At 60.0% G+C, this 27,978-nt stretch overlaps 1 long non-coding RNA gene across 2 annotated transcripts in view; it reads right to left on the bottom strand.

The window, feature by feature from the left end:
- Nucleotides 1-20,262, bottom strand: part of LOC120248906 — a 36,836-nt gene extending 16,574 nt beyond the window's left edge. For both annotated transcript variants that reach the window (XR_005532703.1, XR_005532704.1), the window contains exon 1: nucleotides 20,143-20,262. This is a non-coding gene — a long non-coding RNA (uncharacterized LOC120248906). The remainder of the gene's footprint in view (nucleotides 1-20,142) is intronic.
- Nucleotides 20,263-27,978: the final 7,716 nt, after the last annotated feature.

Here is a 27,978-nt window from a genome sequence, read left to right on the forward strand (position 1 = left end):
GTTGGTGCTGTTCTCACTGGCAGAGCCAAGAACCCTCGGACTGACGACTGAGCAGGACCGCAGCGACTCCAGCTCTGGAGGGCACCCCCGCCATGTCCCGATCCTGCTCACCCCCCGCGGGGCCCCGGCAGCCCCAGAGCCATCTGTGATCAGCAGCAGCAGCTCCCAGCTCCTATGGTCACTGTGAGGGATAAACAGCACGATCCAGGAAAAGCAGTGATGCCGAGGAGTCCGGCAAGCTCACACCTGTCGCCAGGGTGGCCCCGTGCCCACCATCCTCAGCCGTGGGGTCCCAGCCGAGGGGGGCCCTCCTCCGTGAAGGAAGACGGCAGCCAGGGAAACCGGCGTGGGTTCTGTGGGAGTCTGGCCCACGAGACCCTAGACACGTGTCACTCGCAGATGGCGCCAGGGAGGCCGGCGGCTCAGACGCACGGTCCATTCCGAGTCCCACCCTAGGGGTGCAGGGGCCCCAGGCACCACAGCGTCAACGCAGCCCCTTTGAGACCAGCACTGCCCAGCGCCGTGGCCCCGGGATGGCGCCAATGTCCTGATGCCTCGGCCAGACCAGACAGGGCTTTTCTACAGTTAGTTTCTACCTCTTCAGTTTTTAAAGACTAAGTACCTCAGGGCCCCTGGGTGGCTCAGTCGGTTGAGTGTCCGACTTCAGCTCAGGTCATGATCTCGTGGTTTGGGGGGTCGAGCCCCACGTCAGGCTCTGCACTGACAGCTCAGAGCCTGGAGCTGCTTCGGACTCTGTGCCTCCCTCTGTCTGCCCCTCCCTCGCTCGCACTCTGTCTCGGTTTCTCAAAAATGAATAAACGTTAAAAAAATTTAAGACTAAAGATACCTTCTGTGCCACTAAAATGATGGCCACACAACTCCACCGGCGCCCCACGCAGTGCTTGGGCTCAGGGACTGGTCGGCAGGGAGGACAGGGCTTTACAGCACGAGTCCCCATGCCCAGCCGCCCGCACGGCATGACGCTGGGCACGTCCCCACGCCCGTTCCTAGTTCGGCCTTCTTACGTACAGTCACACGTGCTCCGTTACAGCTCAGCCCAGAGAAGCGGGCTTTCCCAGACACGCGCCCTCCTCTTCCTCACGCCTGCTCTCACCCCCGCCCGAGGCTGCAGGGCCTGCCCTCCCAGCCACCCCCCTCCAGACAGGCCTGCAGGTGCGGGTCTCCGTGCCCCCCCGCCCCCACGTGATCCCGCTAGCCCCCGGTGATCCCATCCTGTCCTTCAGTGCCAGCCTGCGACGCCCCCTCTTCCTGAAGACTCCCTGGCTCCGTCCCCAGAGCCCGGAGCCATACTTCCCGCTGCCAGCTGGCCCCAACCCTCGGGCGGCTTCCCCACGGCCAGCCGCCTGCCCCCTGGTGACACGGGAATCTGCGTTTCTTCTCTCCAAGGGCCCCAGGGCGGTGTTTCCTTGTAACTCGCTCACGCGAGCTGCAAGCATTACGGCCCGGCGCGCCTCCTGTCCCCGCTCACCACTTCCAACACTTGCATCCGTTCGCGTTCTCGGGGCAGCACAACAGCCACTTAACCTGCACCGAATCAGGTTACTTGCTGGGGTCTGGAAGGGAGCAGCGTGAAGGTGAAGAGCCTGAACGGGCGGCTCCTCTCAAGGGGCCACGCCTGTTAGCGTGTCCGAGGGCGGACAGTAGCCGTCATGACTCAAGTTAGGAGCGTCTGCAGGCCCCCCACACGGCGGCCGCTTTAACAGGCAGCCAAGGACTGGGTGTGAGCTGCTAGCAGTTGTTAGTGACAGACTGCCCCTCAAGTACTCAAAAAACTCCTAATTTCTAATGTTTACTTACTTAGCAAACCTTTAAATATTTTATTTCAATGCAAGTAATAAGTGTACACGTTTAACATATAAAATGGTACAGGAAAGCTGATGAGAGAAATAGAGGAGGGGTGGGAGAGGAGGAGGGGGAGAAGAGGAGGGGGAGGGGGAGGAGGGGAGGCAAGGGAGGGGGGAGGGGGAGGAGGGGGCGAGGGTAGGGAGGAGGGATATAAGGGGGAAGAGGGGCAGGGGAGGAAGGAAGGGGAAAGGAGGAAGATGTGTGAGTGAGGAGGGAGGGGAGGAGGGGGAGGGAGGAGGGGGAGAGAGGGGAGGAGGGGGAGAGAGGGGAGGAGGGGGAGGGAGGGGAGGAGGAGGAGGGAGGGGACGAGAGAGGGGGCAGAGAGACCCCTGGCCCACCCTCCGCGTCCCTAACCCGCTCCTTGGTGGCAGGCACCCTGGCTGTGGCTCCGGCTGCTCCGTGGCCACCTCCACACTTGGGTAAGGGGAAGCCACTGTTTCCTGGGGACTCGGTGGGCCTCCCTGCTGTGGCGGGCAGCACCGGCCCCGCGCCAGGGCCCTCCCAGGGCGGTGTGGCGGCGTTCAGGCTCCATTCTCCGTTGCGTCTGACCCCACTGCGGCGCTCCCCGCGCCCCCGTGCTCACGGAGGTGTCGGCGTGGCACTTCCGCGCCCCCGTCCGCCCCTCACCCCGTCCTCTGGCGCTGACACTGACACTTCACCTTGTTAAGGTTGATAACATTCCATTCTATTTTTACTCATAATTGAGTCTCCTGTGCTTTGTCTCCAGTCTACAAAGTTGAAAACCAATTAACCTGAATTAGTTAGCATCGCTAATCAGAGTAACACACCAGCCCCGCGTAAAATGGCGCAGTCACAATCTTTGTTTCCTGAGCCCTGCAGGGAAAGGCGCCCGCATCCGTGAGCAGCCGCTCAGGACCCCTGTGCCATCCTGACTGGGCCGTCCCCAGTCGGCCAGCGCGAGGGGCAGAGCCCAGCGGGGCCTGTCACCGGGCCACCTGGACCCACCTGGGTGCATGGAAGGCCGACGGCCACTCTCATCTGCCCTCAGCCCTGTGAGCACCGTTACCACGGAAGCAGCGAGGGCTGTGGGGCCAGACCCCTCCCGCTCATGGGACACGGCTCCCAGGGCCACGCGCGCGTGAGCTTTCCTTCTTCCCCTCACTCAGTGCCACCCCTTTCTGCTGACCTGTCTCTGGGCCAAGCCGGCATTTCAAATGGCGCGGGGGGGAGGGGGGGTGTGCACAGCTGGTGCCTTACAGGACCCCACCCTCAGACCCGCTGCTGGGCCGGGCCCCCGGGCTGCTCCTCCCTTCCCTGCCCTCCGCGCCCTCACGTTCTCCCCACGGAAGCTCACTGCCAAATCTCCTGGCACGTTCCGTCCCCGGGAGCACCTCTCCCGGGAGCACCTCTCCCAGACACTCCGAGCGGCCTGCTCGTGTGTGGGCAGGTGCAGATGTGCCCCACTCTGTGGCATCAGCCCCCAGTCCCCTGTCGCTCCCCTGTGCTCTGTTCACTCCCCTTTTCACACCCCCAGTGATGCCTGAAAGAAGAATGCTCAGCTGATAGTTTTCAGTAACTGGCGACAGTAAATGGAGGCCCCAGCAGAGAGGCCCCCGGGGTCCGTGCACGGGAGGCGGGTGTGGGCGCGTCCATCCACACATACGCTTCTGTGGTCTGCTCCCTTCCTGCACTTTCCTGTGTGTGTGTTCACCACAATGGTGAAGTTCATTACAGAAGGGGGCCCGGGACCCCGACGAGTCACCGCGGGTCTGACACCGCACCTCCGCTGGCCTCCAGAACGTGGTCACGCGCTCTGCTTTCCAAGGCCCGGCGCAAGCTGATTCTAAGGTCTTCACAGGTGAGTCATCGGTTTCCTCTAGGTGATTCTGTAGTGTCGTGAAGTCTGGTGTTTCGCTTTTTTACACTCACGCATCGGGTCCTGCATTCAGCACCTCGCGGGTCCTCTGCCCCCTGGATCCCCCTTCCAACTCAGGGGCTTCGCGCCTTCCGTTTCTGCAGAAATCTACTCCATTTTCCGTTTTCACTTTCTGAGACTTCTGTTCACTGGATATCGATCTTCTGTGTTGATCCTGTGAATTCCTTTCCTTTTCTTTTATAGTTTCTCTCTTTTGTTCTACTTTCTAGAAATTTTCCCCAACTTTATCTTTTTTTTTTTTTTTTTATTTGGGGGAGTGCATTTCAGGTTTCCAGGAGCGGGCTGGAGGTATAATCATTCCTTTTTTACAGCAAATCGTTCATGTTTTATGACTGCGTTATACTCTTAAATCTCTCAAAGAGACTTATTGGGGTTTTTCAGTTTTTTCCTAAATTGTTTCCTCGTATGTTATTATGTCATGTATTCTAGATTTTCTTAGATGTTTCCATTTAAGACTGAGACTTAATAGCTCAGAGTTCTGTGGGTTGACAATGAGCAAATGGTGCTTTAGCGGGATGAGCAGAGGCACCGAGAGCCTAGGGCACCCAAGTCGCACACCCGCTCAGGGCCCTCCCAGTGAAGGCTGGCCTGGGGGCACAGGCTGCCCTCACAGGTGGGACCCACCAGGCCCAATGGTCTTAAATACACACAACTGAACCGTCTTCTACCCAGTCCGGGGCGGCTGCGTCCCGAGAGCTGGGGCAGCGCCCAGCCCCCTCCAGTGCGCACCCAGGCACCCCAATCACAGCGCCATTCCAGGGGGGCGCCTCCGTGCACCCCCAGACCATCCCTGGACTGCGGAAACTCATCTTTCGACTTCCACCCGCTTGCTCACTCTGCCGCGTTGTTTAAGGAGACCCCGCGCCGGGCGAGGACAGAGGTCTGAGCCGCTCAATCGCCTGGAACCAGTACTGGATCGGCGACGAGCTGCACAGCAGGGTCCGAGGGACATCCAGGGACAGGCAGGTGGGGAGGCTCACGTCAGGCCGCACCGAGGCTGCGGCGGCCACTGGTCCCAGGAAAGGAGGGGGCGCCCTGCGTGGTGAGCGCTGGCCTCCCGGACAGTCACTCGGTCCTAGGCCGTCCCAGCCTTCCAATGGAGGGGCCTGGAGAACTGCGCGATGCAATCACCCCGCCTGCAGAAACGCCTTGGCCCCTGGGCGGTGCCTCCGTGGGGACATAAGGCGCTCAGGGGAGGCGTGCCTGAGGCGGCCTGCGCCCCGCAGCGAGCTCACCCGAGACACAGGCCACCTGCAGGGACACTTGCGCCGTCCCTCGGGCCTAAGACATAAGAACCCTAAGTCCTCACTGAAGGGCACCAGCACAGGGGCGACTGGGACTCTTCCAACTGGAAACCAAGTGCATTCGGAAACTCCCCCAGTTAGTGCCCCTCGGCCAGGAGGGCACACTGCCGTTCAAACAGGGGCAGGGGCGCCCTGGGGGCTCGGTCGGTTAAGCGTCTGATTTTAGCTCAGGTCACAATCTCACGGTCCATGAGTTTGAGCTCCACATCGGCCTCTGTGCTGACAGCTCAGAGCCTGGAGCTGCTTCTGATTCTGTGTCTCCCTCTCTCTCTGCCCCTCCCCTGCTCGCGCTCTGTCTCTCTCTCTCTCTCTCTCCTTCAAAAGTAAATAAACATTAAAAAAGAAAGAAAGAAACAGGAGGGAGGAAACCGACTCACTGAGAGTTTTCCGTATGGGGATGAGCAGTGTGACCAGGATGTGAACTTGCGTCCGTCTGGCTCCAGGTCACGGCTCGCTCCAGCACAGGGCAGCTGTCCCCAAATGCCACACTGCGGCACCCCACCGCGATGCAACCACCGAGTGAGCAGGGTGCAGCGACCACGCACCTGCCACACGATATCCATGAACCACCACACAACTTCCATGCTACTTCTGCGCTGCGACTGTACAGCGACCGTGCCATGACCACACCACCACGCAGCTGCATTCCACTGCCATGCAGCCACCAGACCGCTGCCACCACGCTGCTCCCATGCCACCCCCATGCCACCACCGTGCCACCCCGCTGAGGCAGCAGAGGGCCCGCCATGGACAGGAGCGCCGGCGGAAGCGCGGGGGCTGTGCAGACCCAGCCGTGGATCCAGGAGACCTCAGTCTTCCCAAGCATCGGGAAGCTGGGCGACCACACGGCCTCTCATTCGTGTCCCAGGGTGTGGCAGTCAGAGAACGCATCCTAGAGTCTCGACCACCCCGCCAGCACCACGAGGTCCCGTCTGGCACTGTCCTCCAGCCTCCGTGCCCCGGACAGAAGCAGGCCGGTTATGGCACGGGGGGTGCACACTGAACACGCTCCGGACACTCAAATGTGACGACTTCACGGCAGACCCACCAGATGTGTGTTACAGCCGGACAGACGCACCCCAGAGAGAGTCACCGCGGCCACACCGTCAGCACACGCTGCTCAGAGCCCTTGCCTGCCTGGATTCCTCCGGTGCCGCGTATATTTTGACAAAGGCTTCCTCATCACTCCCTCTACTTTCGGCACAAAAGTTCTACAGTCTCTTCCGCGGGAGCTGAACGGTCCTTTGGCAAAGATTTAGGGAGTCCCCCCACATCCCTGCCTCGCTCTGAGTGCGGGGACACAGCAAGGCCACCGCTCAGGGTCAGGACCGCAAGGCGGCAGCGCAGAGAACGACACACACACAGCCACACGTGAGGAAAAGCAGGCGAACCCAAACGACCCCCGGGTTTGCACCGCCGCCCACACCCTGGTGCAGACTGGCCGTGGTCATGCAGGACCCTGCACGAGGGCGCTGACGAGAGAGCCCGGTGTCCCCGCCCCACTTCTTCCAGCCAAGGCGAGTCTGCAATCACATCAACATAGAAAGTTAAAAATAATAATGTGGGGGGTGAGCAGACTTCTCTGCCTGCCCCAGGGATTCTGGCCCCGCGGGCCTGGTGGGGTGGAGGTGGGAGCATGGGGGTCCCCAGGGGGCCAGGGGCTCGGCTGGACCGGCAGCCACCACCCGGCACGGCTGTGGGCAGCCCTCCACACCCAGCACAGAAGGTCACGAGTACCCGCGTCCCGGCAACGCCCTCGACAAAGCCTCGTGTGTCTCGGCCGATCCGAACGTAGCCACTCAGGTGAACGACCCCCCTCCTTTTTACCACCTGGTCTCTTAAAAGAGCTTCCAAACATTTTAACCAGCTCGCAAATCAAATCCTGGGCAGACCGGTCTTCCCCACGGTGACCCTCTTTGCTTAATTAAACCACATCTAACAAGTGACAGAGACAGGCCGTGTGTGCTGCTTCCCGGGACACCTTGCCAACGAGTCCTGTCGACGGCGCAAGCCCTCCCCGAGCAGATTCGCCGCTCAGGCTCCTCGGCTGGTCCTGGCGGCTGTCACAGGCAAAGCACCCGTGAAGATGCGTTCAAGGGCACCGTGATAATCAAGCGGGAAGGCGGCGATTGGGAGGATGACGCAGGGTGCTTTTTAATTATCTGCAGATCTCAACTGCAAAAACGATACTTGTGTGATGTCAAAGTTAAGGGGTGATTAATAATTTCTCTGTGTACTTGGCAGAGGGGTGCTCCAGACTACGGTGATAATAATGCCCTGTCTCGACGTGCTCCTGCCTGCAAAGAGTTCAAAATCTCCCGAAGATTGCTTCCCTGTATGTTTCAGCGGTGCTGTGAGAAGAATAAGTAACACCAGTAGGTCAAATTAATGCAGCCCAGTGGGCAGGGGCGAAGCCAGGATCAGAGACGGAAAGCAAGGCCACCGCTGACGGCGGGAGAGGCTGGCAGGTGCCGAGGCCGCGAGCTCGCGGACTCCCTGACCCCAGGAGAGCGCCGCCGTCCTCCGTCCGTGCCAACCTCCCGCCCCACCCGCCCTCTTCCGAAGAGCGTCGGAGGGGAACCCAGAAAGATGCCTCACGCCAACCAGCACAGCTCTCCAAAGGGTTAGGAGAAATTACACTGTCCGCCGCTGCTGAACAAAGTCCACTTCCCTCCAGGCTCCCCCTCCCCTTCCCTCTCTCCTCCTGAAGACAGAAAACACATTGGCCCTGGTGGCAGCAGGATGGAGTGGGGACCCCACAGCCGCCCCTGCGCAGATGGCAGCTAAGAGTTCTGGGCAGGGCGCAGCGGCCGCCTGAGGGCCCTGGTCGCCCGCAACAGCAGGACGACGGGGAGGGAAGGGCCAGCCTGACGGCCAGGTGCTGCCCAGCTTGCTGCTGCTCCTCCTCGGTCTCCGCCTGGCTTCCAGGCCATCTCAGAGCCGCGCAGCGGGCAGCACGGAATGAGTCCGGGAGAACCCCCTTTCTTCAAAAGGGGCCCCGAGAGCCAGAGGGTGCGGGGGAGGCCCCAGGGGGTCCTCTCTTCTTCCCACCTGCACCCCACGGCCTTGCTGCGAAGCCCCCGCGGGCACAAGGCTGTGGCGGTACCATGGGGTCCAAGCACGCCCAGGAACCACCACTTCCCTGACGGGGACCCAGAAGACAGGCCCGTGCGTTCCAAGCAATCTGGGGGGCTCCGGCTTAGTTTTCTCCTGACACTTTGCCCCCCAAAAGCACCCACGTTGTGTGAAACCACAGCACGGTGCATGGGCAGGGCGGGGGCCACAGATCTAAGACTAGAAGCCGGGGCCGTCGAGGCTGGGGGAGAGCCCAGGGGATCCAGGCAGCCCCGGGCGAGTGTGAGCCAGCGCAGGCCCCGGGCCCCCCCCCGGCCGGGCTCGGGGAACGAAGCCAGCAAAGCACAGGGAAGGCTCCGAGCACTGAGCCGATCCCGAAATCCCTTCCCACAGGGGCCGGGACGAACCTGCGCTCTGAGACGGTTCTCTGCAAGATTGAGACACGGCTTCTCAACCTACACGCCGCTGGCATTTTGGCCTGAACACCGGACGGGGGGCGGCTGTCCCGTGCCCTGGCGGAGGCCCGCAGCAGCCCTGGCCTCTGTCCACCGGATGCCAGCACTGCCCACGCCACCTTATGTCCTGGGGGGGGGGGGCAGCAAAACGCTACCGGGCTGACAACCCCTAAGTTCAGCACAACTCAGCACCTCCCAACACCACGCTCAGTCCACCCAGGAGACAACTGCACAGCAGCCCGTGCAGCAGACAATCAGGAACACACGACCAGCTTCCGGGAGTGAAGACAACCACACGCCGCCCTGAAGAGCACGGAGATTTGAGTTACGAGACCAAGCCGGGCAGACGCTCAGGAGACGAGGGAAGGCAGAAGTCTCCGCAGAGGAGGAGAAACTATACAAAAAAAGAGATCCAAAGGGAAGTTCTAGGACTGAAAAAATAAATATTTGAAGTGAAGTACAGACCGCCAGGAAGGTTCAAGAGCAGACGGCAGACGGCAAAGGGAGTGAGAGCGCCTGCAGCGGGTCCGCGGGAGCTCGTCCGGCTGCGGGACGGAGGGACGGCCTCCAAAGCGAACGGGGCAGGTTCGGCGCCCCAGCAAGGCAGACCCAGCACGTTCCCCGGCAAATTCCGCCACACGTTCTACCACATCTGCCCTGCACCATGGGCCCTGCGACAGAAGCAGCGGGCACGCCTGCATGACCCTGATGCCAGCCCAGCGACCTTACGGGAAGAGAAAACACAGACCCGCCCCACAGACCCGCCCCACTCATGAACACAGTTACGAAATCCTCCACAAACTTCAGTGAAGAAAGTAAGTAGTATTTTTTTAAGATCACTAATCATGACCAGGGTACCCGAGTGACTTCGTCAGCTGAGTGTCCAACTCTTGTTTTGGGCTCAGGTCACGACCACGTAGTTCTTGGGATCGGGCCCCATGTCGGGCTCTGCGCAGACAGGGAGGATCCTGCTTGGGATCTGCTCTCTCTGCTCCCTCCCTGCTCACGTGTGCTCTCTCTCTCTGCCCCTCCTCCTTCTCAAAATAAATACTTTTTTTTAATGTAAAAAGAAAAGAAGATAACTCATCATGACCACAAGGCTTAATCCTCGAGTGCAGCTGGTCAACATCTGAGAATCAGTGAGACTCCGCACAGAGAGACCATCGAAGAAAACTCCATAATTGTACCTACAGACACGGAAAAAGCATCTGACAAAACTCAATATTCAGGCATGATAAAAACTCTCTGACAAACAGGAAGAGAAGGGAGCTTCCTCAACTTGATGTGACATCTCCACTTAACGGCACAGGTCGAAGGCCTCAGCCCCTGGGGTCAGGAACCAGGCAAGCACGCTCCACCCCCCCAGCCCTTCTTTCCAACACTGAACTGGGGCTCCCAGCCTCCAGTGCAACGAGGTGAGGATCAGAAATAAAAGGCAGAGAATGGAAAGGAAGAAATAACACAGGGGCGCCTAAGGTGGCTTAGTCAGTTAAGCATCCGACTTTCGCTTAGGTCATGATCTCACGATTTGTGGGTTCGAGCCCCGCGTCGGGCTCTGTGCTGACTGACAGCTCAGAGCCTGGAGCCTGTTTCAGTCTGTGACTCCCTCTCTCTTTGACCCTCCCCTGCTCACGCTGTCTCTCTCTCTCTCCTAGAAATAAATAAAAACATTTTTAAAAAAATATTAAAAAAAAAAAAAGAAATAACACAGTCCCCATTTTGCACAGAATAGGACTATCCACCCGGAAACCCCCAGAAGCCTTTGGAAAGGCTTCTATCAAACAAAGACACTCCAAGAACCAGCGACGGAGTCGGGCATGGGCGATGTCGTTTCCAGGACGGGGCGCAGACCAGTGCAGCGCACGGCAAGGCCGCGGCTCCCACACCAACAGACGGTCATTCAGAGTCGAGGAGGCGATGGAAAGGGTCACCTTTTCAACAAACAACGCTTGTTCATGGAGACGACCGTGTAACAGACGCCTTGCTAGACTTCCCGCAGCACGATAATGAACTCAAGTGAGTTGCAGGCATGTGGAGGAGGTAGACCTGTAAAGGCTTTAAATTAAAAGTAGGAGAAAGCCTTTCAGACTCCAGGGTTAGGCAGTTGGGTTTTAGCTATGATACCAAAAACACGATCTATTCAAAAATTAACAAAGTAGACATCAGCAAAATTAAACATTTTTTTTTTTGCTCTGTTGAAGACACTTTAAAAAAAATGGGGGAAGCCATAGACTCAGAACCAGTATTTGCAAATGAAATATCTGACAAAGAACCCACATCCAGAATATACAAAGATCTCTCAAAACTCAAAAATAAGAAAACATTCAACCTGATTTTTTTAATGGACAAAAATGTGAACAGATGCTTCAGCAAAGAAGATTTATGGATGGAAAATACGGACATGAAAAGCCAGCCAACGTCATTAGTCATCGGGGAAATGCAACTCAAAACCACATTTGGACGGCCTGTGCACAGACCACAGTGGCTGGATTTCAATGACAGATCACACGCGAGCAGCCAAGGACGGAGGTCACCGGGGACTCTGCTGGCGGGACAGACCACGGTCAAGCTGCCTTCGGAAGGTGGTTAGCAGTTTCTCGTAAAGTTAAACATACATCTACCCCACGGCCTAGAATTTTCCTTCAAGGTGAGTAACGCAGGCTGTGATCACACAGAACCGTATGAGACGCTCATAGCACATTTGTTCACACTCACGCAAATCAGGAAAACCTAAATATCCATCAGCAGCCCCAGGCACTCACCCACTGGGTACTTCTCAGCAGTGACAAGCAGTGAGGCAGCGATAACCTGCATCACATGGATACGCTAAGTTGAAGGTGCCGGAAAGAGGGGCCACAGACGGATGCCAGTCATGTGACACTCTGGAAGGGCACAGGGGTGCAGATCCGATGAGGGGCCATACAGGGCTGGGTGGGAGAGGGCTGACTCCAGGGACGCACAGGGCGTTAGGGGGCGATGACTGCGGCGGGGGCCACATGGCTCTGCAGCTGTCAAAAGCTGATAGGACGGTACGCTGAAAACATGGATGCAAATATGGACGCAAATATAAAAACTAGATTTAAGAACACTAATTTAAGATGTCCACATGTAAGCAGCAACGTGCAGGCTAGGAACACCCAGAGGGGAAGTCCTGGGCACTCGCGTGGCCACGGAAGGGCTCATGCCCAGGGACACTCCCGAGGCCATGGAAACAGGGTAAGTGGAGGGGAGAGGCGTGTACGCGGCTGAGTCAGCAGGGCAGAGCCTGGGGTACAGCCGCAGCTGGCTGAGTGCGGGGTGGGAAGCGGTCCCAGGGACACGTGGAGGTGAGGCTGGACGCGGAGGGCCTTCAGTGTGGGGCTCTGGAGCCCGGCATCTTCACCTTGACCCCTCAGCCTATCCGAATTCTTCGGTTCTCTGCCATCCAAACTCTGGCAGGGAGTCAGCCACGTGCCTCCCCTACTGAATGGGGTGACACCGTCCGTCCTCCCACAACTGAAAGGCATCTGCAGGAAGCTGTGGTGCTGGTTACGACATAACACCAGGAAAATGCCCCTTCACACAGCTATTATCCGCTGCACGTTTATAACATCGCCTGCCTTCAGGGAGGCGGAACTCGAGGACCCCCCCACGGACTCGCCCCTGGGTCCCCAGGCATCACTGCCCTGTGCCCGAGTCAGAGCCACAACCCTTCACGAGGATCAATACGAAAACCGTCCATCTGCCCCCAATCTCTCTTCCTCGGGAAACAGGGAGACGGTCTCCATGCTGCTCAAAGACCATTCCGGAAGAGTTTAGTTCCAAGAACTGGAATTTAGTCCCGAGAGTAAGTTCATTTTTTTGCAAACGGATCTGTTTTTGTGTGTTCATGTCTTGCCTACACTGCAGTGTGCTGAGACTACCCCGCTTTCCTGAACGGCAAAAATAAACGCACATCACTATCCCTCTGAACAAGCAGGCCCTCAGCCAGAGGACACGCGGTGAGAACGCGGAGCACCAGCCCCAGCCACGCGCAGGCCCCGGAGGAGGCCTGGCCCAGGTACGTGGCCTGGAGCAGGTGGACCGAGTGAGCACCGCTCTCAGCCCTCCTCCAGGCTGGCGGGGAGGGGTGCGCGAGCCAGGGTGGAGGGGCCGCGGCCCGGGCTGAGTGTCTGCCCGCCAGCTCAGAGTGCCCCCGAGCTGGCTGGCAGTGGGCGGGCGTGCACGGCGGCCGTGGGGGCAGGCTGTGCCGTGGGTGCGGGGCCGGCCCGTGGGGGGCAGGCTGTGCTGCGGGGTGGGGGGGGCGGCCCGCATGCACCAGGAGCCCCCAGTCCTTTCAACACAAAGGCCCAGGTGCAGAGATTCTGCTCCTGTGACCAAGTCAAGCCTGAGATACAACTGAGGGTAGCGCCCTGCTGTTGGGTCCATTCCTTTATCAAACATCCTGGTGAGTAAAGGGAGAGACTGGTTACAGGTATCATGGGGGGAAGAGAAGGAGGTACTGGTAACAGGTCACGAAAGGGAATCGTCCCCAGAAACCCCCAGATGCCTCCCCTCTCAGCGCACGCGAAGGCAGGCATACTCACCGCAGGGCCTGGGGCTCCTACTCCCTCACCCCCAGTTACCCTGCTGTGTATGACCACTTACTTCATAAGCCACCGGGAACACCCACATGGGGCACACGGATGACAACAGACGATAGAGGAAAGAAGACAAAGAAAGAGAAGTGGGGAGGGAGCACGGAAGACGCGGTTAAGTGCTGGGGAAGGAGCAGCGTTCTCCGGGCGACCTCAGCGTACTTGAGGCATCGGTGTAAGTGCAGCGTATTTAACCACCTGAGCCTCACGCACGTCTGGGTCGCCACGCGGCACAATTTCTATTCTACACGCTGCGTCATTCCTGCCCTGTGTGGACACAGGGTCCCAGACAATCTGACCTCGAATCACAAGGAAAATAATATCAACCCTCATGAACGTGTCTTGCAATTTAGCCCACCTCTTGCTGTACGCAGGCCGTCCGTTAAGAAACCTCAAGGTTGTTTCTTAAAAGGCCATCCCCTTGACTTTACGACCCTGGCCCCCACCCCCTGTCACACGACCGAGCTGTCGGCACCTCGGGGCGCCTTCCCGGTGCCCAGTGTGCTGGAGGGGAGGCCAGAACATGACAGGCCACGGGAAAGAGCCGGCCACAGGTCCCCTTGCCCAGGACAAGCGACAGGAGTGACGGACTAAGTGCCTTTCTTGTGATGGACCCTTCGGTCCTGCCCGGGGCCATTCCCAATGTGCTGCAAGCACAATAGCTTAATTTACTGTTGTTGGCAGTTTAAGTGGACAGCAGCCTCATCTGTGGCCCGAGGTCAGAGGACCTCTGCTCCCCTCCTTGCTCCGCGCTCAGGCTCCATCTGTGGCTGCTTGCAAGGCACCGGGTTAGAATTCCCTTTCTTTTCTAACAAGAGAAAACTTAGTTTACACACAGAAGGAAACAGATAAACTAGAATCCTCTGTCTTCCTCATGGAAGGAACAAGAGGGGTAAAGGCACTGATTCACGCCTGAGAACAGCGTACATTACTCGGGGTCTCGCTCTGTGGTTGTGACCCTGAAAGGGGGCTCGGCAAACAGTGGTGGCGGGCACGGTGAGGGCGAGGGCGCCCGGTCCGTCGGATGGCCCGAAGGGGGTTAACCCAGCCGCCGCGCAAATCCCCGTTTCAGTGGGTCACAAAGCAGATGAGCGTACGTAAAGCTGACGTTTTATTGAACTTAATTTCTTTGCTTCTTCCAAACCTTGGCCGTGCTCACCAACATCAGTTATCACCAGTGTGGGGCAGATGGCGGGGGAGGCAGGAGGAAGTCCTCACTGATGGAGACCGGGTCCCAACGCATCTTTTTATAACTAGAAAATAGGTAGAGGTGAGAGTCTTCCCAGAGAGAAGACCCGGGGTTGGCTGCACGGGTCTGCCCCGGACGTGCGGTCCTCACCCGCTGCACGCGCCTCCACCGCACACGGCCTCCCCTGGAAGGGATGCTTCATTTCCCCTTTAATTCCACAAATCGGCCCGCGCAGGCTAAAGCAGCTGCCCCTCACTGCTGCATCGGTCCCCTGGCGGGTCCTGCTTTTTCCGGGGAGCCCTAAACAGCTGCTGAGTTAATGCCTCCCTTCCTGCGCCCCGTGTCGAGAGCCCCGGCACCCCTCTCCGGGCTGCTGCCACATCTCGGGGTACCACAGTGGAACCCCTGTTCGCGCCCCGTGTCTTCCCAGGCCTCCCCAGATGATGTCACCTGCCTCTCTGACAATCAGCATCTGTCACCTCTCCTAACACCCTTGCTATTTCACCTCTCCTTTAATTCTAGTTGGGATTAAACGCCCTTCACCAGTCCGGGTCTCTCATCCGGTGTCGATGAAAAACCAGAGCTGAACAGTAAACCTCCCAGACAAAAACAGATTTCTCACTCAGGGGTAAAGCCGGAGAACACGGGCATCAGGAGAAAAGCAGGCTCAAGTCCAAATGCAGCAGGGCAAGTGGGAACTTGCAGCCAAGGAGCACGGCGGGATGCGTGGACGGCGGCCCACCGCAAGGAAGTGCGGGGGGCAAGGGGGACCGGCTGGCCCGGCCGGACTCCAGGATGGGGACCTCCAGGCAAGCCGGCCTAGCAGACTCTTGAGAAAACGGGAAGGAAGAGATGAACGCAGAAGCCGGCAAGAAGGTCACAAGTCCGGGGAACCCCACCCAGCGCCCGGTGGACACAGTCTGTCAGCAGAGCCTGAGGTCCCAGGGACGATGCCCGTGTCTGGGCAGAGCTGGGAGCGCGTGGGGGTGCGATCAGGGCCAGGCCCTGTGGCTTCACGGCTGTGTTTTCAGGGCCCCCAGCCTGAAGCAGGGCCAGGCACATGCTGCACACCGGGCGCTGAGACACGGCTGCTCCCAGGGTGGGCCACCTGCTGGCTCGTGTCCCTGTGCGATGGGTAGGAACCCCATCCACTGCACAGACGGCCCCACCACGGGGAAGCCTCACCTCCCCCCCTCCGCAGGCCCCAGGGTGGTGGGGGGGCAGGGGTGAGAGCCCCCGCGGTCCTGTCCCGGGAACAACGGGGAGGGCAGCTGTCACCTCTTCGGGTTCCACAGAGCTGGGCCCCCTGCTCTTCTCCTAAATCTCAGCAGCCTGAGGACATGGGTCTCTGGGTAGATACCAGCATCTCTGTATGGGGAGACGGAGGCACAGGCGCTGAGTCACTCGCCACAGGGACGCCGAGAGGGTGGGACAGACGAGAGCCCCAGTGTCCACAGTGCGCCCAGTGTCCCCGAGGTGGGCCTGCCGTCCCTGTCCCGCCGCCGCCAGCCGAGACACATGCTCAGGGACATCACACAGCAAGGGCCCCACGAACCAGATGGCCACCCCCGGCCGGGTCCCCTCCCTCCTCTGTGACCGGCCGTCCCTCACAGCGGGTCCCCGCATGGATCCCCGAGAACTGAGCCCTGAGGAGCTGCCGTGTCTCACACGGAAGAAGGAAGGTTTAAAGATCACGATGTTGCAAAGTGGCAAACGGCTGTCGAGTGGAAGAGCTCCCCTTTGAGGGCTGGTCCGTCGGGCACTCCGACCACAGTCCGCGGGGGCAGAGGTTCGAAGAGCTGACAGCCGGGTGGCCCGCCAGCCGCACCTTCCCTGTGTTGCTCAGAGTTGTCACTGTCGTTAGAGGCCATTTAATTGTCCAGGCCCCCGTCCAATCTCCACAGGAGGACTGCTTCGTGGGACCCTGCGCTGCAGTCCATCATGGCCACAGCGTGCCCTCCGCCCGGGCAGGTGTTCGAGCACCTTCAGTCCCCCCGGCCACCGCGACCACCGCAGCAGCCAGAATTTGAATAAAGCAGTAACTCACCTCAATCTCTTCGGTTTAATCACACCCATCATCTTGCATATTTCAAAAGAAGTGCGCGTTAACAGCTTTTACACATGGATGCGCTAAGGTCACTTGGATTCACCCCCTCCACGCGGTGCAGGACACGGGCTGACGATCACGAAGGCAGAGTGCCCTGTGCGGCACCTGCCCCCAGGGCTCCAGCTCCTTCTGGTCCCCACCGCCCCCTGACACACGTCTGCAGACCCTCCTTTCCTGTCAGGGCTCTGCACCGCACTGAATCTGCTCTTAATCGCCAGGGCACAGGTGCTCCAGGCATCAGAACCTTCCTGACGCTCCAGGAAACTGCCTGTGCTGCAGGCGGCCCCAAGCAGCCAAAGGAGCACAGCCCTGGGCCTCCACTCCCCGCTCCCTCCCTCACACCCAGATTCTGCACCCTGGCTGTGAACACCCATCACCGACATCTCCCCTTTGCAGCTCTGAACGGGCAGACTGAACTGTGAGCTCCTCCAGGGCAGGACAATGTCTTACTTGCTTTATACGCCCAGCACTTGGCATAGCACCTGGGGCCCAATGTATGTGTGCTAAAGGACTGGGCTCAAATGTCAGCCGGCCATGATCCAGAGTGACAGATCATACACCACTCTGCCTGGAGCACCTGCAATAGAACAACCTCTAAGAATATATTGCATTGTCATTCCACTGGGGATGAGCATGCTTGTAAAATTCTGTCCAGCTCTGGAAAGATACAGCCCATTCTTGGAGTTAAGTCAACCTACTTTTCTCGGTGACAACGTGCACCAGAGAAAACGCCCTGCACTTAGCAGAAGGAAGGAAATAATAAAAATTAGAGAAAAACTGTGAAAGATTAGAGAAAATTTGTGAAATAGAAACCAGAAAAACAACAAAAAAAGATCCATGAAAGTGAGAGTTGGGTGGGGTTTTTTTCTGAAAAAATAAACAAATTGTTGTATCTACACTAACAACAACAACAAAAAAAATGGGAGGACTCAAGTCCATAAAATTACAAACAAAAGAGGGGACAGTACAACTGAATCACAAAATACAAAAGCTCGTAAGAGACTAGTGTCAACAATTACATGCCAACAAATCCAACAACTAGGAGAAATGGACAAATTCCTAGAAATGCAAACTACCATGACTGACCCACAAAGAACCAGCCAAGGAGACTGAATCAGTAATTAAAACCCATTCACAAAGAAAAACCCAGGACCGAATGTCTTCTCTGGTGAATTCGACCAAACATTTAAAGAATCAACTGCAATCCTTCTCAAACTCTTCCAAAGAGATGTACAGGAGGAAAGATTCCCAAACTCATTTTATGAAGCCAGCACTGCCCTGATACCAAAGCCAGATAAAGACACCACAAGAAAATCATAGACCACTATCCCTGATAAATACAGATGCAAAAATTCTCAACAAAATAACAGCAAATCAAATTCTATAACACACTAAGAGGATCATACACCACAACCAAATGGATTTATCCCTGGGACACAAGGGTGGTTCAACACACACAAATCAATAAATTTGATACATGGCATTAACAGAATAAAAGGTAAAAATCACAAGATCATGTCAAGAGCAGATAAAGCCATTTGACAAAATTCAACATCCTTTTGTGATAAAACTCAACAATAAGGTACATAAGGAACATATGTGAACACAATACAGGCGGCACGTGACAAGCCCACAGCTCACATCATCCTCGGTGGGAGAAGCGCAAAGGGGTTTCCTCGAAGGTCAGGAGCAAGACCACGGTACCCACCGTCACGGCTTCTGTGCAACACGGCACTGGAAGTCCTATCACAGCAATCAGGCAAGAAAAAGAAATAAAAGGCATCGGAACTGGAAAAGAAGAGGTAAAATGGTCCGTGTCCGCAGATGACATGATATTGTACACAAAACCCCGAAAGACTCCACCTAACACCTGTAAGAACTGATAAGCAAAGTCTGTGAAGCTGCAGAATACAAAATCAACACACAAAAATCAGCTGCATTTCTTTTTATCTGAAAAAGAAACTAGGAAAACAATCATCGAAAAGAATGAAATGCTTAGGAATGAGTTTAACCAACGTGATAGGAACACAGTACACAGAAAATGTATACATTTTATACACCAGTATATAAATCATGGATGAAAGAAATCGAAGAAGACACAGATAAATGGAAAGTGTTCCTGAACTGAAAGAATTCATACTGTGAAAATGCATCTACTACTCAAGACAGTATCAGATTCAGTGGATTCCCTCTAAAAAATTACAGTGGCATGTCTCACAGAAATAGAAAAGACAATCCTAAAATTCATATGCAATCTCAAAGTCCTTGAATAGCCAAAGCAATGTTGAGCAAGAAGAACAGAGCCAGAGACATCACATTTCCTAGTTTCCAATTACATTACAAAGCTACAGTGATCAAAACAGTATGATCATGGCATTGAAAGAAAAAAGACACACAGAACGTTGGAACAGAAATTAACCCAAATGTATACGGTCAACTAACCTTTGACAGTCTCCAAAAATACATAAGGGGGAAAGATAGTCTTTTCAATGAACGGTGTTGGGAAACCTGGGTATTCACATGCAAAAGAATGAAATTAGAATCTTACAGCACTCACAAAAATTAAGTTGAAATGAATGAAAGATTTAAATAGAAAACGTAAAATTGTAAAAATCCTAGAAGAAAACATAGAGAGGATCTTTGATGTTGGTTTTGGCAACAATTTTTTTTTTTGATTGACCCCAAACACATAGGCAACAAAAGCAAAAATAAACAAATGGTATCACATCACACTATAAAGCTTCCCGACATACAGAACAGGAGAGTATATGTGAAACCAGATATGATGAGGGACAAACATTCACAATACATGAGCAACTCACAGAGCTCAATAGCAAACAAACAACCAAACAAGAAAACGATACAAAACACAACAAAAAACAGGGGCGCCTGGGGGGGGGGGGACTCCGTCAGTTAAGCATCAGCCTCTTGGTTTCGGTTCAGGTCATGGTCTCACGGTTTGTGAGTTCAAGACCCGCATCGGGCTCTGCGCGGGCGGCTCAGGGCCTGCTTAGGGTTCCCCCGCTCCCTCTCTCAATAAATAAATATTAAGAAAAAAACAAACACATAAGCTGACCTAAAAACCAGCCAAGTATCTGAATACAGACGTCCCAAGAGGACACACACATGTTCAAGAGGCAGGAAGAGGTGCTCGACGTCACCCATCACCGGAGACGTGCCCCTGAAGACCACGGTGGGTCACCTCACCGCCCGGCAGGGCCCTCGTCAGAGGGCAGAAAGGGCGCCGGGTGCCGGCGACGACGCGGAGGCAGGGAACCCTCGAGCACCGCTGGTGGGGCGCACCGGCGCGGCCGCTCTCTTCTGGAAAAGACCACGGCGCTCCTAAACCGTTAAGGCCGGAAACACCAGGCAGTCCAGCAACCCCAGCTCTGGGCATCTGTTCAAGCCGCGGCACTGAGGTCAGGACCTCGAGGGGGCGTCGGCTCCCCTGCCCTCAAAGCGCCAGAGGTCACAACGCGAGGGCTGCGCGGAGGAGGCGTGCCCGCGCGCCTGCTGGCACATTCGTCAGCCCCTGACGGACGGGCGGGCCCGGAGGGCGTTCTGCGAGGTCGGCGCGACACGAAGGCCCAAGGCCGCGGGATCTCCCCTCCCTGTCGGATCGGAAATACTCACGCACAGCCGCAGCGCGGGGCGAGGGACGCCCGAGGGCGGGGGCGGGCGGGGCGCACAACCCGAACCGCGTCCTGACAGCGCGCCGGGCGTGCACACGGTCGGTTCCGTAAGCGTCCTCACCGCCCGCACACTAGTAACGCAACAACAGCGGCCGGAAGCGCGGGCGCGTGGAAGGTGCGCCTGCGGCCTCGTGGGGAGGGCGTGGCCTCGCGGGAGGGCGTGACCTCGCGGGGGCGTGGCCTCGCGGGGGGCGTGGCCTCGCGGGCGCCCGCGAGCCCCAAACTCCTCCCGCTGTTACGTGAAAATGCACAGCTTTTGTGCTTAAGGTGTTTTAACAAAACAAAGGTGGACATAAGTCAGGCCGTCTTCCTTCCGTGTTTGGCCTCAGGCCTCTGGCGATCAGCCAGGAGCCGAGGTCACCGCTTTAACTCGAACTCACCGAACACGGAGCGGAAGCCCAAGGCCAAGCCGATCCCAGGCACAGCCGCAGGGTCGAGGCCGGCGTGGACCCGGGGCCCGGCCGCACCGCTCTCAGCCCCGCTATCGGCCGCCCCACCCGGAGCCCCGCGGCACGCGCCACGCGCTCTCTTCACCGGCCGCACGCGCCTGCTCCCCGGGTCCCGGACCACGTGCGGGTGTCCTCACAAAACTAAAGTCAGCCTCCCCTTGACTGCACCGTAGTGTCGTCTGGCGTCTTGAGCTTCAAAAGCTAAATTCACGTCCACCCGCACAAGCGACCCCCGCGTGACAGGACCCCCGGCCTGTCCCGGGCCCCCCTCCTACCAGCTCCCCTTACCCTGCCGCGTCCTGCGCTCCGGACACAGCGAAGAGCACTCGGCCCACACTCAGCAAGCGTGCCCCCACGTGCATACCCCCGCCCCACGGCACGCCCCCACGTGCACACGCGCTCGCCCACGCACACCCCCCAGTGCACACGAGCTCGCCTACGCACACCCCCCCAGTGCACACGCGCTCGCCCACGCACACCCCCACATACGCCCACGCACCCCCCCCGTGCACACGCGCTCGCCCACGCACACCCCCGAGCTCGCCTACGCACACCCCCCCAGTGCACACGCGCTCGCCCACGCACACCCCCACATACGCCCACGCACACACCCCCAGTGCACACGCGCTCGCCCACGCACACCCCCACATACGCCCACGCACCCCCCCGTGCACACGCGCTCGCCCACGCACACACGCCCATGTCACTCCGAACCAGGAGTGCATGCCCAGGGGCGGGCGGCCGGGCCCCCGGACTAGACCCCAGTCAGCGCCGCGACCTCCCGGTGGGCGACCCCGCAGACCCGCTGAGGGCCCGGCCGCACCTGCTCCAACGTGAGAACACGGTCCTTGCCCCACGGGCTGCTGGAAGCTTCAAGCGAGATGATGCTCAGTGCCCGGCGCCCGTCCCCCCGGTTGGGACTGGGGGTGGCAGGCCGAGGCTCTCACAGTCGCTTGGAGTCACCGTGACCTGTCCGCGTACCTCTCCTTTCAGGCGCCCCCGAGCAGAAGCTCCTCTGGGGGGCACGTTCTGTGTCCTCGCGGGCAGGACACGCTGCCCTTCCTGCTCAGAGCAAAGCCAGGGGCCCAGAGCTGCTCTTGGGGGGGGGGGGCGCCGGGAAGGGTCGCTCCCTGGTTTCCCGACGGTCTGTCTGCACAGCGCTGACACGGGGGTGTCTGTGGCCAGAGCACCCGACCTCCTGCCCACCCGCCGCGCTGGGAGGCTCCGCCAGCTGGGGAGCCGCTCGGGTGACCAGCGGCGGCCCTTTCCGGAGAGTGGTTTCCGTTGGCGATGGGAGCGGGTCCCTGGGCGGGGGCAGACGGAGAGGTGTGCAGGGCCCCGCCACCCCTCAACCTTGCTGCGGCTTTTCCTCTGCCAGCTCCTGCCCGTCCACAGCGCGTGTGTTTCACGTAATACCTTCCCCTGGATACCAGGCGTGGTGAGGACCGTCCCGTGGTGCACGGGGGCAGCCTCCTCAGCAAACCAGGAGGTGACACACAGGGGCCACCGGCCAGCAGTGATCCAGGTCTTCCCCCGTGGGCCTCAGTCCACAGGAAAACAGTCTCTCTCTGCTGCTCAACAGCCGACAAACCAGTTCACCTCATTCACCCATTTCACAGATGAGAAGGCTGAAGCAGAGCTCACCGACTCGCCCTGGAGCCTGGCAGGTGGCAGAGCCAGGTCACAGGGCTCCGTTCTGCTCTGTGCCTCCCTGGTTGGTGCTTGCCAGGCGGCCGGGCCAGGTGGGTGGGTCAGGAGCCTCCCCCTCCAGGCACCTGCACAGGGGACCCCCCACGTCCCTTCCCCCACAGTGTCTGAGCCCCCACCGCCCTCCGGTCACCACATCCTCCAGCTGGTCTGTCGTGTGACCGCTGAAGGCAGGCTCGACCCTCCAGGCCAGCAGGGAGCACGACCCTCACAGCCCGCTGCTGAGCTCAGGAACGTGCCCCATACAGACCCCCCCCCCGCCCGCGGCCAGTGTCGCTCCACCTCCCTGCCCCTTGTCGGGACACAGCATGGAAGTGGTCAAAGGCTGGTTCCTGGGCGGCCACAGGGCGCAGCAGCGAGTGACACTTAGTCCGTGTGGCAGAGCCTGGCCCACCTCCATGGGGTCAGTGCCCAGGAGGCTGGCGGGTCCGCGTCCGCTTTCTGTGTACAGAAATGCCCAGAGCGGGACACGCGCCAAGGCGGCCCGAGTCGGGCGCCCCAGGTCAGCGGGCGAAGCTACCCCGTCCGCCCGCACAGCAGCTGACACGTGAGTGCTTTCGGGAACAGGAAGGAGAGAGATTACTGAACGTGAAGTCCTCCTGGGCGCCATCCGCACCTCATAGGATGTGACCTGTGCCTTCAGGACGAGGGCCCTACTATCTGTTCACCAGGAAGCCATCACCCAGAACCAGGACATTGCCCAAAGTCTCCCAGTTCGTGAAGGGGCCCAATCATGACCCAAACTCAGCCCTCTGGCTGCACAACCATAAACCCCGCTCGAGGCGCCAAACGATGCTAAAAGAAAGGGGCGGTGGTGACTGCAGATGACAGTCACCGAGGCTGACGCGCTCCAGCTGGGTGTGATGCGCTCCCAGGCTGCAAGGTCACCCGAGGTCATCGTGGAGTCTGGAACGTCCCCACTCCCACCAGGCGCCCTGTGGGTGAGCAGCGCTGGGGACCCACGGGACCCACAGGGCCCACGCCGCTGTCCTCAGCACCCGTGTGTGTGGCTGCCCCTGTGCTGTCAGTCTCCGACTGTCTGATTAAAAATGAAAGAAAATGAATTCTCCCCCCGGCCAACTGCAGTGTCTCTGCATACAAACGGGCGCACATGCCACTAATAGCCACAAATCCATCCTCTGGCACCGCCGTGCCGCAGCCACTGCTTGGGAGGGGCCGGAAGGGCACAGGTGTGCCCGGCCATGCTCGGAGCCCGGGGGGGGGGGCCAGCGGGGCAGCCGTCAGGGGTACCTGGCCACGCGCCCCCGGCCACAGGCGCAGGGGCCACAATCAGAGCTGGAGAAGCTTTGAGGGCACAGGTCCCCCTGATACCCACGCAGGCCCCAAAGGGAGAAGGGGTTGACCCAGGTCACCTGGCCAGAAAGCAGTCAACAGAGAGGGCCGGGGGCCCCCAGAGAGAGGGCTGCGATCGCCTCTCACCGTTCTGTGTGCGGTGTGCTGGCCACGGGCCCCTTGGCCCTGCGCCTGGTTACACCGGGGACCCCCGAGCCCCACGTTCAACAGGCCAGGGGCTGCTCTGCACATGCGATCGGGAGCACTGATCAGATGCCCGAAGGCAGCAGACGTGGCACCAGCCCCACGGCCGGGCGTCTGCCTCCCACGACTTGGGGGACGTCTCTTGTGAATTCTCAGGGTGGAGCAGTGACCCCGCCCACGTGGCCCTGCTGACCCAGCCCCGTCTCCCTCGTACCTGCCACGTGCTCCTGCCCACGGCGACAGACGGGCCCTGAGTCAGGAGTGCGGTGGCCACAGCAAACGCTGAGGACCGTCAGTGGCCTCTGTCCTCAAGGAACCCATGCCACGTAGGAGGACGGGACACGTGCCGATAACGGAAGGGACGCACAGTTCTAGAAACGAGGGCCACTGGGCCCACCAGGGAGAAAGGGCTGGAGGGAAGGGCTTTCTCCGGTCGTGGTCTGCACGGGCCGCAGCTCAAGGGCCATCTGGAGCCACGCGCCCCGCTCAGCCGCGACACCAGGGGCCACGCTGGACGTGGAGCAGGGGCGGGATCAGTCATTCGTGGGCACGGCCGCTTTCACCTACGCGTAATGTCGCTCCGACCACGTCTGACCAAGGCCCCCTGCAGGCTGACTCGGGGGAGGGACGGCCACCCCCTGGCGGGAGAAGGCTGCGCCCACAGAGCGACTCCTTCCTCTGTAAGGGGAGCCGCGGGCCCGTGACGGCCCCCCGTGGGCGCCCGGGCGACTGTCCCCCACCCAGCCAGGCTCCGCCTCGGCCTCCTCGCACACACAGCGTGAGCCACACCGCTGCGCTGACGAGGCAGCGGCCACCCCGCCCCTTCCTCCACAGGCGCGCTAGGCGGGAGCACACAACGGGGCATGGATTCTCGGGCAGCAGCTCAGGGCTAGCAGCAATTTTAGACACAGAACTTGAAGGATTCATCATTACCATATATTCACTTCTATTTTTCTTCTTCCTGCTGTAGAGAATCATGTCTGAATCTCCTTAAACCATCACGGCTACATCAGAAAGCGGACTGGGCCATCGGCTTCGAGAGTTTAGAATAGACCAGCCGCGGAGCAGGAAAGCGGCTCAGCTCCTTCCCCGGTGGTCGTGCTGCTGGGGCGCGGTGGACACCGCTTCCTTCTCAGTGCCTCGGACGGTGGCAGCGGAAGAAAGCTGCCGGGGAAACGGGCCACAGGGGCTGAACGCCCCTCCGGCCAGAGCCCCCCCGGGGGCCGCGGGGACACACGGGGACACAGAGGGCCTGAGGTCAGGGTGCTGGCCGGCGCCGGTCCCGGCACCCACACGGCCGCGGCCCTGGGAAGCCGGCTGCGTTCCCTGCCCCGAGGCCACACGGGACTCTGGGTCGCGCCAGGCTCGCTCAGGTGGCTGGGGTTTACCGTGGTCCCAGCTGTGCCGCAGACTCCGCCAAGCCCTGAGGCTCCCCCGCCTACAGAATGCCCCCATCTCCAGTGGTGGCCCTGCTGTCCCAGACAAGGGACGTCGGCCAGCAGCGGTGTGTCTCCACGCCCCTGGAAGGAGGGTCACGGTAACAGAAGTGCTGACACCCTGGCACACGCCCCCTCCAGCTGCCCGGGAAGTGGGGCGGGGGGGAGGGGCTGCATTAACTTCCTGGAACCTGGGTCCTCAGCTGTGGGACCCGGACGCACCCTGCTTCTCGGCTGCTCCCTCCCACCACTGGCCACAGAAACGTGGTCGTAGCTCATTCACACGGAGCGGTTCATGGCGACAGAACCAAGGTGGTGCCCTCTCCCCCCACCCGAGGCTGTACTCCACCGTCTCACCCCACCCCTGCGCTGCAGAGAGCGCCACGCAGGACAAGCCCACAGCCAGGTCCTACGTGGCCTTTGCTACTTCCCCAAAGTGGGGCCACCGACAAGGACACTTCCCTCGTGTGTGGGCTCCTGTGCGAGGCGCCACAACTTGGGGCTTTAATAATGGTGTTGGGGCGCCCGGGGCTCGGTCCTGCTCCCCACTTCTCTGATGTGGGTTTGTGCATGGCACCTCCCTCTCCCCAAAAGGAGGTCAGTGACCGCGGTGACGGCTACAGTGTCCTCGCGGGAGCCCACTGCAGTGCAGGACTCTGGCCCCGTGAGGCCCCCCGCTCAGGGCCTCTCCCCACAGACCCGTGCCCGGGACGTGAATGGAGGTCGTGGGCCAGTCAAAGGCAAGTGGGGGACCCTCGGCTCGGCACACGGCAGCGATGCCGGAGAAATGGGCCTCACACGGAGGGCACCACGGGACCCAAAGACCCGCGGCTCCAACAGGCGTCACAGAGACACGGCCCATTGGACACTCCAGCCCCGTGAGCCCCTGGAGCCCCTCAGGTGGGAGGGCCTGTCTTCTGACAAAGTCACAGTCGTCCCCACCCCAGGAGGACCGCAGTGCCCACCCCACACCCGCCCCTGTGCCTGCCTCACACATGCCCACTCCGCCCCCGCGCCCCCCCCAACGCGGCCTGCCGCGGGGCCGCCCACACAGCAAGCCCCTCCATCCCCTGTAGTCAGGCGGCGGGTACTGCCACCCACTGCTGACATTTATTAAACAACGTGCATCACGTCAGGAGGGTCAGAACCCGGAAGAGCCCAGAACGCGCCGCTCTAACAGCCGGGGAGGTAGACACCCGCCTGGCCTTGAGGAACGCGGCCACCCGGGGTGGGAAGCTGGGGGTTCTCAACAAGGGCACGTCCCTCCTCAGGCTCTGCAGGGAGCTGCCGTGCGTGTGCAGGAGGACCAGGAGTTACTGGCCACACCTGACACTCAGTCACCGAGGCCGTGCTCACGCCGGGACACCGCGGAGAACAACCCCCCACGCGGGTGCAGGCCTGTCTCCCGGGAGGAGGCGCTGAGCCAGGAGCGTCCTTAGATGCGGCCGAGCAGGTGGCCCCCGAGGCCCCGTCGGCGATGCCGCCCTCTGGGGACCGGTCATGACGGGTCACCGCAGTTGTCGCACCCCCCGGGCCAGCGGGCCACGCGGTGCTGGAGGGACGGGTGCTCGGCCCCTCTCCGCCCACACCCCTGCAGGCCGCGCCCTGCGTGGGACTCACACCGGGAAGGTTCGCCCCGCCCGACCCGGCCACGGAGCACGGGGTCTCGCCCTCCCCACCGGCCTGCTGGCCACCCCCCGCGGGCCTCACACTGAAACCCACAGTCCCCACTTCGGGCAAACGCTGCCACACAAGACCCGTCCCTCCTCCGTCCCCATCTGGTTAGACGCCCATCCTCAGACTACAGGAGACGTAGCAAGAGACGAGGCTCCCCTGCTGCTCATTTCTGGGGCTCAGACCCGCGCTGGGGAGCTGGCCCTGCACCGTCCCTCCCCGGAGCCCTGAAGCTCCCCGGCCCCGGACGTCTGGGGTCTCCCCTTCCTCACGCTTCCAGGGGCCGCGGACAGAGCGTCTGAACCAGGAGTGGCCGCCTCCCGCGCCTGCAGGGCCCATGGACGGCAGCCACTGGGGTCTACTGCACACACCCACCCGCCCCCGCCCGCCCCCACCCTGCCCCGCTGGCCCTGCCCACGCCCACCCCGCCCTCACCCTGCCCCCCTGGGTCGGCTGACTCTGCACATGCACCCTCCCCACCCCCACCCTGTCCCAGCAGCCCCCAGACAACCGGCAAGCGCTGCAGCCCCTGCTGAGTCTGCGGATTTCCTCCTGGAAGTGGCAAGGCCCAGAACATTCTGGACGGGTCCGTGCAGCTCGTGCACGCTCGCTATCCCTCGGCCCTTCCTCCTGCTGACCCGGGCAGCTGACCCAGGCAGTGGGCCACCGGCTCTTCTCCACGTCCACGAGCCTGACACGGCCCCAGTCAGTGCCCACCGTGGCCTGGGGCCTCGCTCCCACAGCCCCGTGACTTCAGGCAGGGAGGGCCCTTCCGCAGCCGGGCCTCATCTCTCAGGACCCCGGGGACCAGAGAACCCCTGGGCCGCCGTCCTGGGTGGGGCTGCCCCTGCCTGGAGCCCCCATGACCCTGGCTCCACGCGACCTGATCATGTGTGTGGTCACAGGAGGCCAGGTGACACTCGCTGCCCCGTCCTTCTCGTCTGGGGGAACGCGGGCACCTGCGCACGGGAGACGCGGGGCTGCGGGGGGGCCCCCGCGTGTGCACCGGCCGGG

The sequence above is a fragment of the Hyaena hyaena genome, unplaced genomic scaffold (genome assembly GCF_003009895.1).
Source record: "Hyaena hyaena isolate Hyena2069 unplaced genomic scaffold, ASM300989v1 scaffold_612, whole genome shotgun sequence".
Taxonomy (NCBI): domain Eukaryota; kingdom Metazoa; phylum Chordata; class Mammalia; order Carnivora; family Hyaenidae; genus Hyaena; species Hyaena hyaena.